This window comes from Chiloscyllium punctatum, chromosome 2, assembly GCF_047496795.1.
Source record: "Chiloscyllium punctatum isolate Juve2018m chromosome 2, sChiPun1.3, whole genome shotgun sequence".
Classification (NCBI taxonomy): Eukaryota; Metazoa; Chordata; class Chondrichthyes; order Orectolobiformes; family Hemiscylliidae; genus Chiloscyllium; species Chiloscyllium punctatum.
This window is the reverse complement of record NC_092740.1, coordinates 69,507,093-69,524,037: the sequence shown is the minus strand read 5'-3', so window position 1 is coordinate 69,524,037 and position 16,945 is coordinate 69,507,093. Positions and strand designations below refer to the sequence as shown.

The 16,945-nt window shown below is 39.0% G+C and overlaps 1 protein-coding gene across 4 annotated transcripts in view; it reads right to left on the bottom strand.

Moving 5' to 3' along the window:
- The window catches only part of fer (fer (fps/fes related) tyrosine kinase), a 199,311-nt gene extending 184,545 nt beyond the window's left edge, over positions 1–14,766 (bottom strand). Inside the window, exons 1-2 of one of the 4 annotated variants that reach the window (XM_072583635.1) lie at positions 14,326–14,764; positions 9,957–10,058 (exon numbers count right to left, since the gene is read on the bottom strand). The gene's annotated coding sequence lies outside the window, so the exon portion shown is untranslated. Of the gene's footprint in view, positions 1–9,956; positions 10,059–14,325 lie in introns of all 4 variants that reach the window. The other 3 variants (XM_072583637.1, XM_072583636.1, XM_072583634.1) reach the window with 3 other exon arrangements.
- Positions 14,767–16,945: the final 2,179 nt, after the last annotated feature.

Sequence of the window (16,945 nt, the reverse complement as noted above, 5' to 3'; positions counted from 1 at the left end):
ATCTCTTCTCATGATAATTTACACAGTATCTTCTTTGGTAAAGACAGATGTAAACTTTTCATTTAATACCTCAACTATGCTCTTGCCTCCATGCACAAAATCACCCATACTCCTCTTACCACCCTGTCGGACTGAGTTTCTTTTTTTAAAAGAGTTAGTTCTAGTTATGCATAATGATCAAACAAAAAAGGTATTAAAATTATAGACTATTTAATTGTGGTCAGCGTAAGCATCTAATATCACATCATGCCTTTGCTTGTGGCTACATGATACCATTCGTGATTTATCATCAGGTCCCATGCTAACATAAAATGAATGTTGAAGGCTTGTTTTATTCTAAGACAAATGTTGGAACATTTTGAAGTAAAACAGCTTTAATTTCTAAGACACAACTACGTCCTAGATTGATTTAGCTTTTTAAACTCAAAGTGCTCAAAAGAAAAATCGCCATTTTCTTGAAATTGAAGCTATGTTATTTTGGCTTTTTATATGCATTAACTGAATTTATTATGCTGCATCTTTAACGCGTATATTGTTAATTCAGTTTTATGTACGGATGCACATGCTCTGGATGGATTTTGTGATAGCATAACATGTACTCTCGTTATTTTCAGTTAACAGTGACTGTTTCCTAAAACAAGTTAAGTTACACAGTGACAAATAGTTTATTTTACTAAAATATACTGTTAGGATTTTGAATTCACCAGAACATTGGATGCATCAATTAGACACTGGAGTGATATTAATCATTGGGGTATGGCACCACATATCCTCAACACAATCACACAAAATTACCTTGCAGTGCCTCATTGTCTTAGTTGAGAGCTCTCTACAAAAAAGGGAAAAGCTGCACTGAAAACCATGTTCCCACAAATAATTGAGATCTTCGAGAACCAGTCAGCTGAGAATGGGAAGAAATATTTCAAAGAAATGACTACCATTTTATAACCAGACAGAAATTTGGCACATACCCTTAACCAATCTGAGATTGATCATGTGCTGTTTGTATGTTGGCAAATCAATCAGAGCTCAGGACTTTTACTGGCACAGAGGGTGTGACAAGCCAGGGTTATAGTGTGGAACCTCAAGCAATCACTAAGAAAAGAACATGAAAGGCAAAGAACAGAATAGGAGACAAGTGACCTGTCATGAAGAAATCACTTGCCGGTGTCCCACATTAATAAGAGAGTGAATTCAGTTGATCTAATCAACATTCTTTTCGACTTATTATGATTCAGTCATTAAATTGTGTCAAACTTGTGAAAACATACATGGTTTACTAACCAATAAGGACTGAAAGACCTTTAAGAACTCAGTTCATAATCGTAATTGACTTAAGCCTGACAATTAAAATTAAATTAAATTAAACACGATAGGCCTTGCAATCCTAGTTCTCTGCCAAACCATGACTTTCAGACTCCTTTGTCAGTCTTTTTGAATACCGTTCTTTTGCTGTTCCACTTCCTCACCAGACGTTCTACATTCAGCCTGGTACTCAGTAGTAGAGTATACCCGATGTGGAGTCATCGAGTCAAACAGCACGGAAACAGATTCTTCAGTCCAAGTGGTCCATGCTAATCTGATATTCTAAATTCATCTTGACATCTGTGGTAAGCACACTTGTTCTGGTCTCTAGCTCTTTCATTGGTCAGATGACTTATGCACTAACTGTTCTTTCTTGACTGTTTATCAGCCACTCATTCCCTTTTTCCAGAGTACTCTTAAGCTACAAGGCAATTATGCCTCTAAATATGTTATCCATGAAGTTTGCAACCTCATGGATGCACCATACTGACGCCAGTTTGTTGCAATGCACAATGCTTATCATACATATGGTTTTGCGGACTTTCCACATAGCACAGGAAGTGCACTCCAGGGGTCAGAGCAGTCCAGCCATTCCTCGATTTATTACTTAGTAAACATTGTTCCTACTAATACTCCTCACCACACTAAAATAGGAGTTCTCGTTCACATTCTTTCTGTTCAGTTAGCTTCCTTATATTTAATTTATGTGAATATTTTATCTAAATATTTAATGTTTTTAATCTCTTAGCTGCTTCCAAACTCATTCCCGAACTTTGGAAAAACAGCAGCAAAACAAAAGCAATATTCACCAACCAATAAACTTACAGCTTTCCTCTGATGTCACTTTTAAATTCATTTCTCCTACCAAACCCAGAGACTTGGAATGCTACCAAAACAGAATAGAACTGTGAAGCTAGAAATGCTAGAAAATAGAAATTGCAACAGGGCTGGAAGCATGTGCAGAGCACTGGACACAAAATGTTAACTAGGTAAAAACAATGACTGCAGATGCTGAAAATCAAAATGTTAACTGTGCTTTCTCTTCACAGATGCTGCCAGCCTGCCAAGTTTCTCCTGCAATGTGCATTTGAAATGCTGTTTAATCTGAATCTCACTTTAGGTGCGATAGCAATAAGTCATGCTCCTGGTCCTCAGTTTTTCTCTTCCATGGTATTCCTGATTTTTCTTCAAGGTCTACTACTGTTGCTCCCATTCTGTCTATAGTTATTTCAAAAGCAGTTTAATTCATGGCTTTCTTGTGACGTCACAGTTGGCTTTTACTCTCTTGTGTGGTCATGACCAACAGCACACCCCTCTTAGTCTCTGTATGGTAAGGCTAACCTGCTTCATGCTGGTAAAGACATAAAATGCACCAGAAACTCAAGAGGGCTGACAGGACCTACCAAGTGAAACAGGATTTGAGATCAATATGAAGTCCTGAAGTCATACTGGACACAAAACATCATCTCTGATGCTCTCTCTGAAGGTGCTGCCACATGTGAACAGGTTCTCCAGCACTTTGTTTTTATTTCAGAGCTCCAGAACCAACAGTATTTTGCTCTCTTTTTATTATTTCAAGTGGTCCTTACAAATAAAGATTCTGTCATAAATGCAGAATTTTTAGAAAAAAACTACACCCCAAAATTTTTAAGAATAAAATTCTAATATATCATCAGTTATATTCTTGAGGATCCTTCTCACAAAGTTATTCAATATTTTAAAGCGGATTCAAATATACTCGCAGTTTATATTTGTGATAAAACTAACTTTTACCACACAAAGACCAATTTCTATTTTAATGTATCAAATTCAGAATGGTCAACATGAAGGAAATGTTACCCATATTCAACTGGAAAATGAAAAGTGTACAATTTGACAATCTCACAGATGGGATTAAATAGGCTTGAAACATGCACAGAAAACACAGAATCACAGTTTTGCTGTAGTGCAGAAGGTGGCCATACTCAATGTTTTATGGATCATGCTTTTTACCTGTCTTGTCACCTTTAAAGGACTCATGCACAAATGGACCAGGTCTCTGCTTCTTCTCACCCTTTAGAATGGTGTTTATTTTATTTTCTCCTGTCTAATCACCTTCTTTCCACCAACATCAATCACCTTACACTTCTGTGCAATGAATTTTATCTTCCACCCATCCACCTACTTCTTTCTTTGGCATTTTGAAGTTCTGCACTGTTCTCTTCAGTTTACAATTCTTGCACGTTTGTATCGTCTGCAATTTTAAAAACTGTTTCCTGCATTGCAGGGTCAAAATAATGTATATAAATCAGGAAAAGGATCCACTACAAACCTTCCTACAACCTGAAAAATACCCATTATCCATGATTGTTTGTCTGTTTCAGTCAGTCAATTTTATCCATTTTACTTCATAAGCTAAAACCTTTCTCACAAAGTGCGTTCTATAGCTTTGTATCAAAGGTCTTTTGGAAGACAATAACACCTATTGTTAGCACTACCTTTATCAACCCTCTTTGTTACTTCTTCTAAGAACTCAAACAAGATAGTCAAACATGGTTGTCAAACATGATTAAAAAATTTGGTGACAATTATATTTTCCCATTCCTAGATCATGTGATCATAGCTGAACATAAAAGGATCAGGAACTGCATACAATCAAATACTTTGTTCACAAATCTCACTCAATTTTTTTAAAAACATATCACATACACAAATACAATAGTGAATTTTCATTCAAATTCCCATTAACAATAAATGAGCTAAATTAATCTCCTTTGATGGTTAGGGATTGACTAAAATATCAGGAGAATTCAGTGTAATCCATCAAATACAACCAAGTTCACTTCAGCAAACATGCCACTTTAGTGGGACTAAAAAAACTACAACTCCAAAAATACAATTCTCCCTCAAGAGAAGATTGCTGTTCGTTTCTGACCTTCAATTATGAAAACCACCAAAACAGCCCAACTGAAATTGCAGGACCTTGATGAATTTGAAGGCAATAAGTTTTAAAAGTTAAAAAATTTTCTCCCAACAGAACAGCATTGTAAAGGAATGATAACGTGAATGAATCTATTTTTCTTAAGTCAGTCATTGGAAGGCAAAAATAAAGGTCAAAGATTACAAAAGACTGCAAATCAGTTCATTGTAATTTAGCAATCGAATCCCACTGTCCTAATCCAAGCCATGGCTCTGCAACTTCACATGGTAAAGAGTATTTATCTTCATTTCTCTTAAAAGACACAACAATCATCATCCCAATTCGTTCCAATGGCAAAGTATTCAATCACTGACTTTCCAGAGGAACTTTTTTCCAGATTTCTCACAACTTGATAATTTTTGCAACTTTTTTCAACTTCCTGTTAGCCAGCTGTACTCTGGTTGAAGTTATTTCAATATCTCACTTCACTCGAAATGATAGTTTCGTCCCTATTTTACTGCTGCATCTACACTGTACACTTGACTGCTTAAAAGCTCTTTCTAGAATGGAGTGTTTAAAACTGCAGTGTTCTTTAGAGAAGATATACTCGTGGTATTCAGAAGAAATATTAAAGCCAGACTGAAAAAGCTGAGTGAACACGTTAATCAAGAGACTACTGTAAGGGGTTTTGTAGCATTTTCTACAAGCATATAAGAAACCCTTTTTATCTACGCATGCCTTTTTATTTGCTCGTCCATTTAAATTGGGTTTTCTGTAAAAGAAGAGTCCAAATGAACATATTTTTAAAAAGTAACCCGCTGTTCATCTGAAGACCATTCAAACTGCTAATATTTTTCTGTCTGCTTTGAGTAAATAATGTTTTTTATTTCTTATAAGATCCAACAGATTTTAGATCAGAGTAGTGCTGGAAAAGCATAGCAGGTCCGGCAGCATCCGAGGAACAGGAAAATCGACATTTCGGGCAAAAGCCCATATATCTCAGATTGTCAGCACTTAAGACTACAAGGCATGCTGAGAAATATTGCACACAAGACTAATATTAAGAATATAAATAAAGTACTTTTTTTCCTTTTGGAACATAAAGACCATAAAAAATTGGAACAGGAGTAGGTGTTTAGATCCCTTGAACCAGCTCCACCATTCAATAGGATCACTGCTGACACCTGAAATTCCTCACATCCATTTTCCTGCCTTTGCCCCACAACCTTTGATACTCCGACCTGATCAAGAATCTATCTCAGCCTGAGATATACACAAGGACTCTGTCCCACAGCTGTCTGTGGCAAGGAGTTCCAAAGACCCTCAACCCTCAGAGAAATTCCTCCTCAACTCAGTCTTAAATTGGTGCCCCTTAATTCTAAAACTATGCCCTCCGGTCCTAGACTCTCCCATGAGAGGAAAAATCCTCTCGGTACTTACATGTCAAGTCCCTCAAGAATCCTACATGTTTCAATGAGATCACCTCTTGTTCTTCTAAATTTTAATGAGTTGAGTCCCAACCTGTTTAAATTTGGCTCAAATGTCTTTTAAATGTTGTAAGAAGAGCTGGTTTTAAGGATAATTGAAAAGTAGAGAGGAGGGTTAAGAAAGATGGGGACAAAGGGTTTTGAAGGGAATTCCAGAGTTTACATAAGTTCTGCGAGGCACAACCAACAAGTAAAGATCAATGAAAGTTAAGACAGAATAAAAGACCAGAATGTGGAAGAGCAAAGACTGAGAATTACACAGCTAGAAAGGCATATAGAGACAGTGAGGCAGCAAGGTCATATATAAATTTGAAGAAAAGGATGAGAATTTTAAAACTGAAACATTGTCAGACCAGGAGCCAATGATAGTGTGCAAATGTGTAAACAGGACTTTATGTGAGTTAGAACACATGAAGCAGAAGCTTGAATAAATTCAAATTTAAAACATACAACTTGCAAGGCTGGCAAAGGGAGTACTGGAATCAAGTCTGGTAGTAACAAAGGCATAGATGTTGGTATTAGCAAGTAAGCTGAGTGACAATGGGTGACATTACAAAGTTGGAAGTAAACAATTACATCGTTGAGACGGATATGGAGTTGAGGACTCCGCTCAAAATGGTATAGGCCACGAAAGCGATGAACTGTCTCATTCAAACAGTCGTCAGGAGAGTACTGAAAAACTGTGGTTTAGAATCAGGATTTGAAAGCGGGTGAAAACCATGGTTTTGGTCCTCCTAATAAGACCGCTAGACTAGAAGATACAAGAACAGAATTAGTCCCTTCAGCCCATTAGGTCCACTTTTGATCATTTGATCATGGCCAATATGTTTCTCAACTACATTCTCCTGCCTTCTCCCTGCAACATTTGATCCCTACATCAATCAAGAACTTAAAGAGACTAAATTACTCCTCCAGTCTGCATTGCATTCTAGGATAGTGATTTCCAAAGATTTATGGCCCTTTGAGAGAAGTAATTATTCTGTATCTGTTTTAAATCTTCCACCCTTCGGCTAAAATTATCAACTCCCATTCTAGATAACCCCACAAGTGAAAACATCTGCTCTACACCTACTTGATGAACCCCTTTTAGCATCTTATATCTCTCAATTAGGTCTCCTTTCATCCTCATAAACTCAAGTGAGTACAGGTTAAACTGCTCAATCTCTCCTACTAAATCAAGCCTATCATCTCTGGAATTAAATTGTGAACATTCTCTGAATTGCCTCCAACATCCTTCCTTAATTAAGGGGACCAAAACTGCATACAATACTCGAGATGCAGTCTTACCAATGCGTTGCGCAGTTGCACCTACGTTTTCCAACTTTTGTACTATGACTTTTTCCTAATTCTCTGCTTTCTGTTGGTTAAAGTTAAAAATCACATGACACCAGATTATAGTCCAACAGGTCTATTTGCAAGTACAAGCTTTTGGAGCACTGCGCCTTCGTTAGATAGGTAGCAGCGGAGGATCATAGAACACAGAATTTATAGCAAAAGATCATAGTGTCATGCACTGATGCAATATATTGAACAAACCTAGATTACAGAAGCGTAGAATACATACAACGTGGAAAGAGGCCATTCAGTCCACTGAGTCTGCACCAACATTCCTAAGAGAATCCCACAAAGACCCACCTCCTCATCCTATCTCAATAACCCTGCATTTACCACGGCTCATCCACCTAATCAGCACATCTGTGGACACTACAGGGTAATTTAACATGGCCAATCCACTTAACCTACACATCTTTGGACTGTGGTAGGGAATTGGAGCAGATTGTACAGAACACAAACTCCACAGACAATAAGCCAAGGCTAGAATTGAACCCAGGTCCCTGGCACTGTGAGACAACAGCACTAAACACTGTACTACCCAAAGTACTTGTAACATTTCTGAATTTATATCTAAAATATATCTAAAAAGATTCTGACCACTCATCAGAAGGTGGACATAAAAAGCCTTGTGTGGCAAGACTAAAACTCAGAATAATAGCATCCCTACAATGTGGAAACAGGACCTTCGGCCTAATTAGTTCACACTGACCCTCCGAAGAGTAACCCACCTGGACCCATTCCCCTACCTTATTACTTTACATTTCCCCTGACTAAAGTACCTAACCGACACATTCCGGAACACTATGGGTAACTTAGCATGGCCAATTCACCTAACCTGCACAACTTTGGATTGCAGGAGGAAACCGGAGCACCCAGAGGAAATCCGCATAGACTCGGGGAGAAATTGCAAACTTCAAACAGTCGCCTGAGGCTGGAATTGAACCTGCATCCTTGGCACTGTGAGGCAGTAGTGCTAACCACTGAGCCATCATGCCGCCCACTAAGGAGCATGGTTTTAAAATTAGGGTCACCCTGTTGGGATACAGATGAGAACTTTTATTTCCCCAAGTGTTTTGCAATTTGATCTTATTGAAAGAGAAAAGTCTGAGAGGGTTTGATATTAAAGATGCTGAGAGAAGGTTATCCTCATGGAGTAGTCTCTAGCAAGGGCCACAGCTTCTCATTAAGGAGTATACCATTTAAAATGGATATGTGAAAGATTTTCTTTCCTCAAAGAAAGTCATTAATCTTTGAAATTCTTGATTCCAGGTAAAGTACAACCTTGGTCAATAATTATTCTCAAAGAGACTTAGATAGATTTCAAATCTACAGGGGAGTGAAGCATTATGGTGAGCAGGCAGAAACATGGAATGTGACCACAAAAAGATCAGCTATGATATTACCAAGTGGAAGAACTGGCTTGAGGAGGAAATTGCTGAATCTTGAGGCTTGAGCATTGAGGTGGGTTGTCAACTTTGAATGAGCTAACCATTTTGGAAGGTGGAGTCAGCCAGTCATGTTTTGGGAAGATAAAGGTACAGACAATGGTTTTACACTGGATGGACTGAGGACGTGAATATTGTTACCCTCTTGGATGTAGTTATATTTTTCAATGGTCAGAATATGAAAATGGAGCACAAGCTCATGATCAAATGGAGCTTTTAGGCTTTTGACAGGCTGATTCAACTTGAGATAATCTTGATCCAATTTCTTATATTCTCAACAAGACCTTAAATTTCTTACCATTCCCAAATGGGTGTCCATCATTCTCAAAAGCTCAAATCAGGTTTCTGCTCCTGCCATAGCACCGAGGCTCAAATCCAAGTGATCATTGAAATGCCCATTAATACAATCAGGGTATCTTCCCCACCTTCCTTATAGGTGAATTCACAGATCACTATGCTCATCCAATAGCATTGCAGTGTTGTCTAGCCTCTAGGAACAGCCCTCAAGAAATCATTCATACATATGTATCTGGAACCAAAGCATCTCCAAACAAGGTTTTCATTATGCATCCTTGCATTACTACCCCTCAAGTCCACAAGGATCTGTGTTTGGTCCCTTCCCCATAAACAATTTTTCTTCAGTTTTATCATTCAAAGACAGTAAAGGAAGTTTCAACAATAACAATCTCAAATTCTCCACCACTTGCATAAACTTGTGTTGTCAATGCCCCAGTTAAAAAATAAACTCAACTATTGCATGAGGTGGAAGATCACAGTTTAGTCTTGAGCGCTTACTGAAATTCTGTACACTTGCTACTGTTTCATTCACAGTTATTATCTTAGGTTGAACCGGCCTGTCAAAAACTTTAAAGCCCCATCTGTTCATTAGCTTGCATCCTGTGTTCAACTTCTGGCCGTTGCAAAACGTAACTATAATACTTGCATCCTCAATTCATCTAGTTTAAAACCATTGCTCATACCTCTTTCTTCTCAAAACTTGACTGGCTGACTGTACCCTCTAAAAGTGTGAGAGCTCATCCAAAAGTTGACTATCTACATCAATGTTCAATCCCTGAAAAACCCTATTTTTACTAAACTACAAAGACATTCAGAACTGATACCAATTTCAACTCTTGCTTCCACATTTAACTCCTTTCACAGCTTCAGCCTTCCTTTTTCTGTGATTTCCTCTACCTTCAATAAATCATTCCCCAAAGAATAACTTGTGATCATTCATGTCTGATATTTGTTTCTCACATCCATCACCTTGCCACCCTGCATTCAATTCCCGAAGATATTTGTCGAGATCATATCAATAATCTAATTTGCTTCATGAGAAGAATAAACAAATTTACAAGGAGAATAAAAAAAAGAAAAAACAGTTATCAGGAGGAAAGAAATTTAATAGGAATATTTTCAGGGAGTTAAAATGATATTTTATCAGGGCAGCCAGTGCAGCATTAAAAAGAGAACTTGACAACTAACCTGAAAAAGGTAATGGAACGAAGACAGAGAAAGGATGTTAGAGATGATGGCATCAATCTGAGACAGCATAAAGGCATCAGGGTCCAAATGATCTCTTCTGTGCTGTAATTTCCAATATTCTTACAGTAATAAACTTAACCATAATAACTAGATGAACAGCAACACAAGTTCTTGAAGTCTTTGATCAGGAATATGCTATTTAGATTATTCACATTTTGGAATCCCTGATCAAAGATGAATGAAGACATAAATTAAACATTTAGAATGCAAAAATAAAGTCATGTCTTGACAGAAAGAAAACACAATATATGGCCATAAAAAGAGATCAAGTATCCAAATCACAAAGTAAACTTGCAAAAAAATCCAACCAAAAGCAATAGTCAGCATGCCTACATCTATGGAAACATCTGTTGGTAGAATATTTCCATGTTAACCAAGTTAAAAATTTGCATGGCGGAAAATAGTAAGGCAAACTCCCAACTGACATAAATCATATCCTAATAATCTCACCACTTCAAGTTTCATTTTCCACTTGCTAGTTAAAATAATCCTCAAACGACTGCAATAAACTCAACAACATCCATTCCTTCACAGTCCTTTTAACCCTGTAACCTTGCTCAAACCTACAAACCTATACCAATTTTCAGGCTATGCTATTTCTCCTTCCACGACTTGTTCGCCCAGCATTGGTGAGAGTTTTCATCCGTACAGACCTCAGCTGGAGTTCCCTCCTTTCACACTTCTTTCATAAATCCCAACTCTTAGAACAAATTTTTAAGCATCCCTCCAAATAACTACACAAAAAACTAAAGGATTGCAGATGTTGGAAATCAAAAACAAAAACAGTAATTGCTAAAAACACCCAGCAGGTCCGGTAGCATCTATGGAGAGAAAAGAGTTTCTTCTTCAGAAAACCTTCTGTTTTTGTTCTCTCCAAATAACTATTCCTTTGACACAACATCCACTTGTTTACTTAGAGTCACAGAGTTGTACAGCATGGAAACAGACCCTTCGGTCCAACCCGTCCATGCCGAGCAGATATCCCAACCCAATCTCGTCCCATCTCCAGCATATGGCCCATATTCCTCCAAACCCTTCCTATTCATATACCCATCCAAATGCTCCTTAAAATGTTGCAATTGCACCAGCCTCCGCCACTTGTTCTAGCATCTCATTCCATACACTTACCACCCTCTGCGTGAAAATGTTGCCCCTTAGGTCTCTTTTATATCTTTCCCCTCTCACCCGAAACCTATGCCCTCTAGTTCTGGACTTCCCAACCACAGGGAAAAGACTTTGACTATTTATCCTATCCATGCCCCTCATCATTTTGTAAACCTATATAAGTTCACCCCTCAGCCTCTGATGCTCCAGGGGAAAAAGCCCCAGCCTCTCCCTATAGCTCATATCCTCAAACGCTGGCAACATCATAGGTGGCACGGTGGTACAGTGGTTAGCACTGCTGCCTCACAGCGCCAGAGACCTGGGTTCAATTCCCGCCTCAGGCGACTGACTGTGTGGAGTTTGCACGTTCTCCCTGTGTCTGCGTGGGTTTCCTCCGGGTGCTCCGGTTTCCTCCCACAGTCCAAAGATGTGCAGGTCAGGTGAATTGGCCATGCTAAATTGCCCGTAGTGGTAGGTAGGGGTAGATGTAGGGATATGGGTGGGTTGCGCTTCGGCGGGGCGGTGTGGACTTGTTGGGCCGAAGGGCCTATTTCCACACTAAGTAATCTAATCTAAGTAATCTAATCTAATCTAATCCTTGTAAATCTTTTCTGAACCCTTTCACATTTCACAACATCTTTCCAATAGGAAGGAGACCAGAATTGCACGTAATATTCCAACAGTAACCTAACCAATGTCCTGTACAGCCGCAACATGACCTCCCAACTCCTGTACTCAATGCTCTGACCAAAAAGGAAAGCATACAAAACACCTTCTTCCCTATCCTATCTACCTGCGACTCCACTTTCAAGGAGCTATGAACCTGCACTCCAAGGTCTCTTTGTTCATCAACACTCCCTTAGACCTTACCTTTAAGTGTATAAATCCTGCTAAGATTTGCTTTCCCAAAATGCAGCACCTTGTATTTATCTGAATTAAACTCCATCTGCCACTTCTCAGCCCATTGGTTCAAGATCCTGTTGTCATCTGAGGTAACCCTCTTCGCTGTCCACTACACCTCCAATTTTGGTGTCATCTGCAAACTTACTAGCTGTACCTCTTAGGCTCATATCAAAATCATTTATGTAAATGACAAAAAGTAGAGGTCCCAGCACCGATCCTTGTGGCACTCCACTGGTCACAGGCCTCCAGTCTGAAAAACAACACTCCACCACTACCCTCTGCCTTCTACCTTTGAGCCAGTTCCCCCTGTATTCCATAAGATCTAACCTTGCTAATCAGTCTCCCATGGGGAACCTTGTTGAACGCCTTACTGAAGTCCATATAAACCACATCTATAAGTCACATCTACCACTCTGTCCTCATCAATCCTCCTTGTTACTTCTTCAAATGACTCAATCAAATTTGTGGGACATGATTTCCCATGCACAAAGCCGTGTTGACTATCCCTAATCAATCCTTGCCTTTCCAAATACATGTACATCCTGTCCCTCAGGACTTCTTCCAACAGCTTGCCCACCACTGACGTCAGGCTCACTGGTCTATAGTTCTCTGGCTTGTCACTATCGATGATACAAATATCTCAGCAAGAGGCCCAGCAATCACGTCTCTAGCTTTCCACAGAGTTTTCGGGTATACCTGATCAGGTCCTGGGGATTTATCCACCTTTATGCATTCAGCACTTCCTCCTCTGTAATATGGACATTTTGCAATGTGTCGCCATCTATTTCCCTACAGTCTTTATCTTCAACATCCTTTTCCACAGTAAATACTGATGCAAAATACTCGCTTAGTATCTCCCCCATTTTCTGCAGCTCCACACAAAGGCTGCCTTGTTGATCTTTGAGGGTGCCTATTCTCTCCCTTGTTACCCTATTGTCCTTAACGTATTTGTAAAAACCCTTTGGATTCTCCTTAATTCTATTGCCAAAGCTATCTCATGTCCCCTTTTTGCCCTCTTGATTTCCCTCTTAAGTATACTCTTACTGCCTTTATACTCTTCAAAGGATTCACTCAACCTATTCTGTCTATACTTGACATGCTTTTCGATGTAAAAAAGATCATGCAAGCACAACTCTTTTGTTATTATGGAGAAAGTTCCAAAAGGTGACTTAACAAAATGCTTTTACAGTAGTGTAAGTGGACAAATAATAGTGAATAATTAGACAAGGATATGCAGATTTATTTTAATAATCACTTTGAAATGGTCAATTCTGTTTTTATTTCTTCATTTAATAATGTGTTGCATAGTTGAACTTGTGAACAATTTGGTCAGCAGAGCCAATGAGCCACAAGAGTTCACACAAATGATGTACCACAATGCCACCACTAAATGATTACTAGAACTACATCCTTCGCATCCTATGCATAATTCGTTTGTTATAAAATGTGTACTTGCGATTTTAAAACGAGAAATTATGACTAAATTGTCATATTGTAGAAAAATACAAGCAGGATATGTACTGTTTTCTACATTATATTAAAAAAAGTGTTAATCAGCATGTTCTTTTAAGTTTGTACGAAATTGACATCATTTCAGTTTCATGTACTTGAAATGAGGGAGGTACTAATAACTGAACTCGAAATTCCTACTTGTCTTTACGATTTGTATCTGCAACAATTCCAAAGTTTATACCTAGCCTACTCTTAAAATACTCTACAGAAGAACTATTGGGGAGACTAAAACAATGCGATTTTTCGGACAGCTCGATTAAATCCAAAACATCGATGACATATCATTAATGCATAATAAATACAAGCAACATTTTCATGGTTACAAAAACACACTGACAGCTTGTATCATTTATTGACTAATTCGGATTTGGCAAATACGATCACGATATTATATAACAAATGAGATTTTATCTAAAGAAATATGATACACTTCGTAATATTAACACGCGCTTATGCATCCTCAAGATCAGCTAAGATTCTCCACCTCATCTAAATAAAGTTAAAAGACAGACGCGAAATTGAGGGATGTAATGACAGCTAAAGAAACAACAATCAATCACTGTCAGGCCAGTTAACTGGGGTACCGTAGAGCAGCCCAGGAATCAGAGGACGGGCCACATAATAAAAGGACAATTACTACTACACGGTGCCTGATCATTTCACCGTGAGGTTGGCTCGCTGACAGTCGGCGCGCCAGGATCTCCCCGCTGGGAAGAGGACTGAGGGCGATCCCTCGGGTTGACCAGCCGGGCTTGTTTGCCGTCTGGGGGACAGAGCAAGGTTTGCCTACCTCGTCAATAACTGGACCAAGGAGAGAAATTGTGCCCCGGGATCGCTGACTAACCGGTGTTGTAACCCCGACCCGGAAACATTGATCAATCCTTCAACCTGGACACTTTTTAACTTTTAACACTCCCTCGTCGAAGGCAGCCTTTCCCCGCCGGCAGCACGCATGCGCGGCATTACACAAAGGCTGCTGGGAGACGGCGGTTAGGGTTCCAGCTGGACCACTCGGACAGAGCATGCGCCACTTTGCCAAGAGAAACGGATGTGCGAATGTGAGTCATTTTGGGGTTTCGACATTGTCGGTCAGGTTTCTCCGCAATGAGCATTTTTCGTGATTCTTTTGGAAAACATGATCGCAAGTGAAGCTGCTGTATTTGAAAATGAATGGCAAAAAAGTGATGGGTGACTCTTCTCAGATTTACTGTGTTGGAGATGTGCCACTCCCTGCAGGTGATATCATGGCAGAGAGATTGTCTTGCGTTTGCGCCACGAGCATGCGTGTTAGATGTCAAAACCCCTGACGTCACGGAAAAACGACAAGTTCGGCCTCTGCACGTGTTTCTGTTCTGCTTTCTAATTGGTGAAGAATTAATTGACCTTCCCAAGTTTGTATTTGAGTTGAAGTGCGAATGTGAGATGCACAGGACAATGAGTTGTGGTTTTTAAAAAAAAGGATTTGCTGAAAGTAGGAGGTAAATATACCCCATAAGCTCTTCAAGCTAAAGAATATGGATATGCTCCTATTTTCCATGTCCCAATGAAGGGCTGAATGGCTCATTCTTATTCCTGTTAACTATGCTTCCATGATTTTGAAGGAAGAGAGAAGACATGGAAACTGTCATCAAATTAGTCTGATCGCAGAGTCAAACATTGTGGTGCTGGAAAGAGCAGGTCAGGCAGCATAGGAAAAGAGTTGGCATTTTGGTCGTAAGCCCTTCATCAGGAATGTGGGCCCCTGCATGTTTGTGGTGCAAATGCAAGACAAACTCACTCCCATGATATCACCTGCAGGGAGTGGCACATCTCTGACACAGTAAATCTTGAAAGCATCACCTGTCAGTTTTTTTTGCCTTTCAACTGCAACTTTCAGCTACAACTCCACTGCTTCACTTGCGATGCTGTTTTTCCAAAATGTCAACTCTCCAGTTCCTTGGATGCTGCCTGACCTGCTGTGCTTTTCCTGCACCAAACTCCTTGATTCTGATCTCCAGTATCTGCAGTCACATTTTCTCCTAGTCTTATTTCAGTCAACAAGAAAATTCCAAAATCTATTATGATGTCTTAAATTAAAGATTTAGAAAATCAGTGTCAATATGGCTTATGAAATGGAATTTGTTAGACAATAATTTTTTTTTCTGAGACTCGAATGACATTATACCTCTCCTGGCTGAAGTTTAGAAACATGAGTTGTCCAGAAATCCTTTTGACACTGGACTGTTCAAGCATTGCAATAAACTGGAATGCATTGGCTCACCTTATGCAGGGAATGCTTTAATTGTGGGAAAATATAAGGCTGCCAAGCCACATGATTTCTCTCCCTGTGTCTGTTAGCATCTTTGTCTTTTTCTCTTCATCAATCTATTTTGCCATTTTTATCGCTTGTAAATTCTCATTTGGGCTTTTTTTTTTCTCTTTATTAGGCTCTCCTTTTCACAGCAGTGCCTTTGATCAGGCAAAAGCATTCCTTGGTATAGTTTGGTTTTTAAAATCTTAACATGATATTAAAATCAGGTACAGTGTTATACTATGAATATTGAAAAAGATTTAAATCCTAAAGCTAGAAATGATGTTTCAGTGAATATTTGAGGTGAAATATGTGCTTGTTTCAATGTTTTGGTATAAAGAAGAAATGTGAAAATATGTATGACATAGTATTTGGATAAATAAAATAATTTATAATATTTGCCACTATGTTGTGTTTCAGGTAAATGTTTTTTTTTGTGGTGCTTTGTAGTTTCCCACACCTGTGATTTGATATTCCAACATAATTCCATAATCCAGAAATGACAAGTTTTCTAGAATAGAAAGATTAATATAGTCTGATATTTGGATTTGCAAAAGGCAAGCAATAAAGTATGGCCATCAAAGATAATACAAAAGATAAGGGTTTATGGAGTTTGGGGTAATAGCATGGATAGAGGGATTAATGGACAAGATGCAAACAGTAGAGCTGAACATGGCATTTTCAAGTTGGCAAGCTTTTACTAATGGAATGTTGCAAAGATCGGTGTAAATAGCTAAACTTCAACCAATCTGTTAATGGCTACAACACTGACATTGCTCTGACAATGTGGAAAATTGACCAATTATGTCCTGTGCACCAAAAGCAGACAAATCCAACCCAACTAATTTTCATCTTAAGTCTATAAATCAGCAGCAAAGTGTTGAAAGGGAACATTGACAGTGCTACAAGTAATATTGGCCATAGTGTGCAGGGATGTGTAGGTTAGGTGGATTAGCCGTGGGAAATGCAGGGTTACAGGTTGAGGGTAGGGGTGGGGTCTGGGTGAGATACTCTTCGGAGGGTCAGTCTGAACTGGATGGGCTGAAAGGCATGCCTCAACATTAGAGATTCAATTATTCTAAAACTCAAATTGGGGAAACATTCGGTGGAGTCATATCAA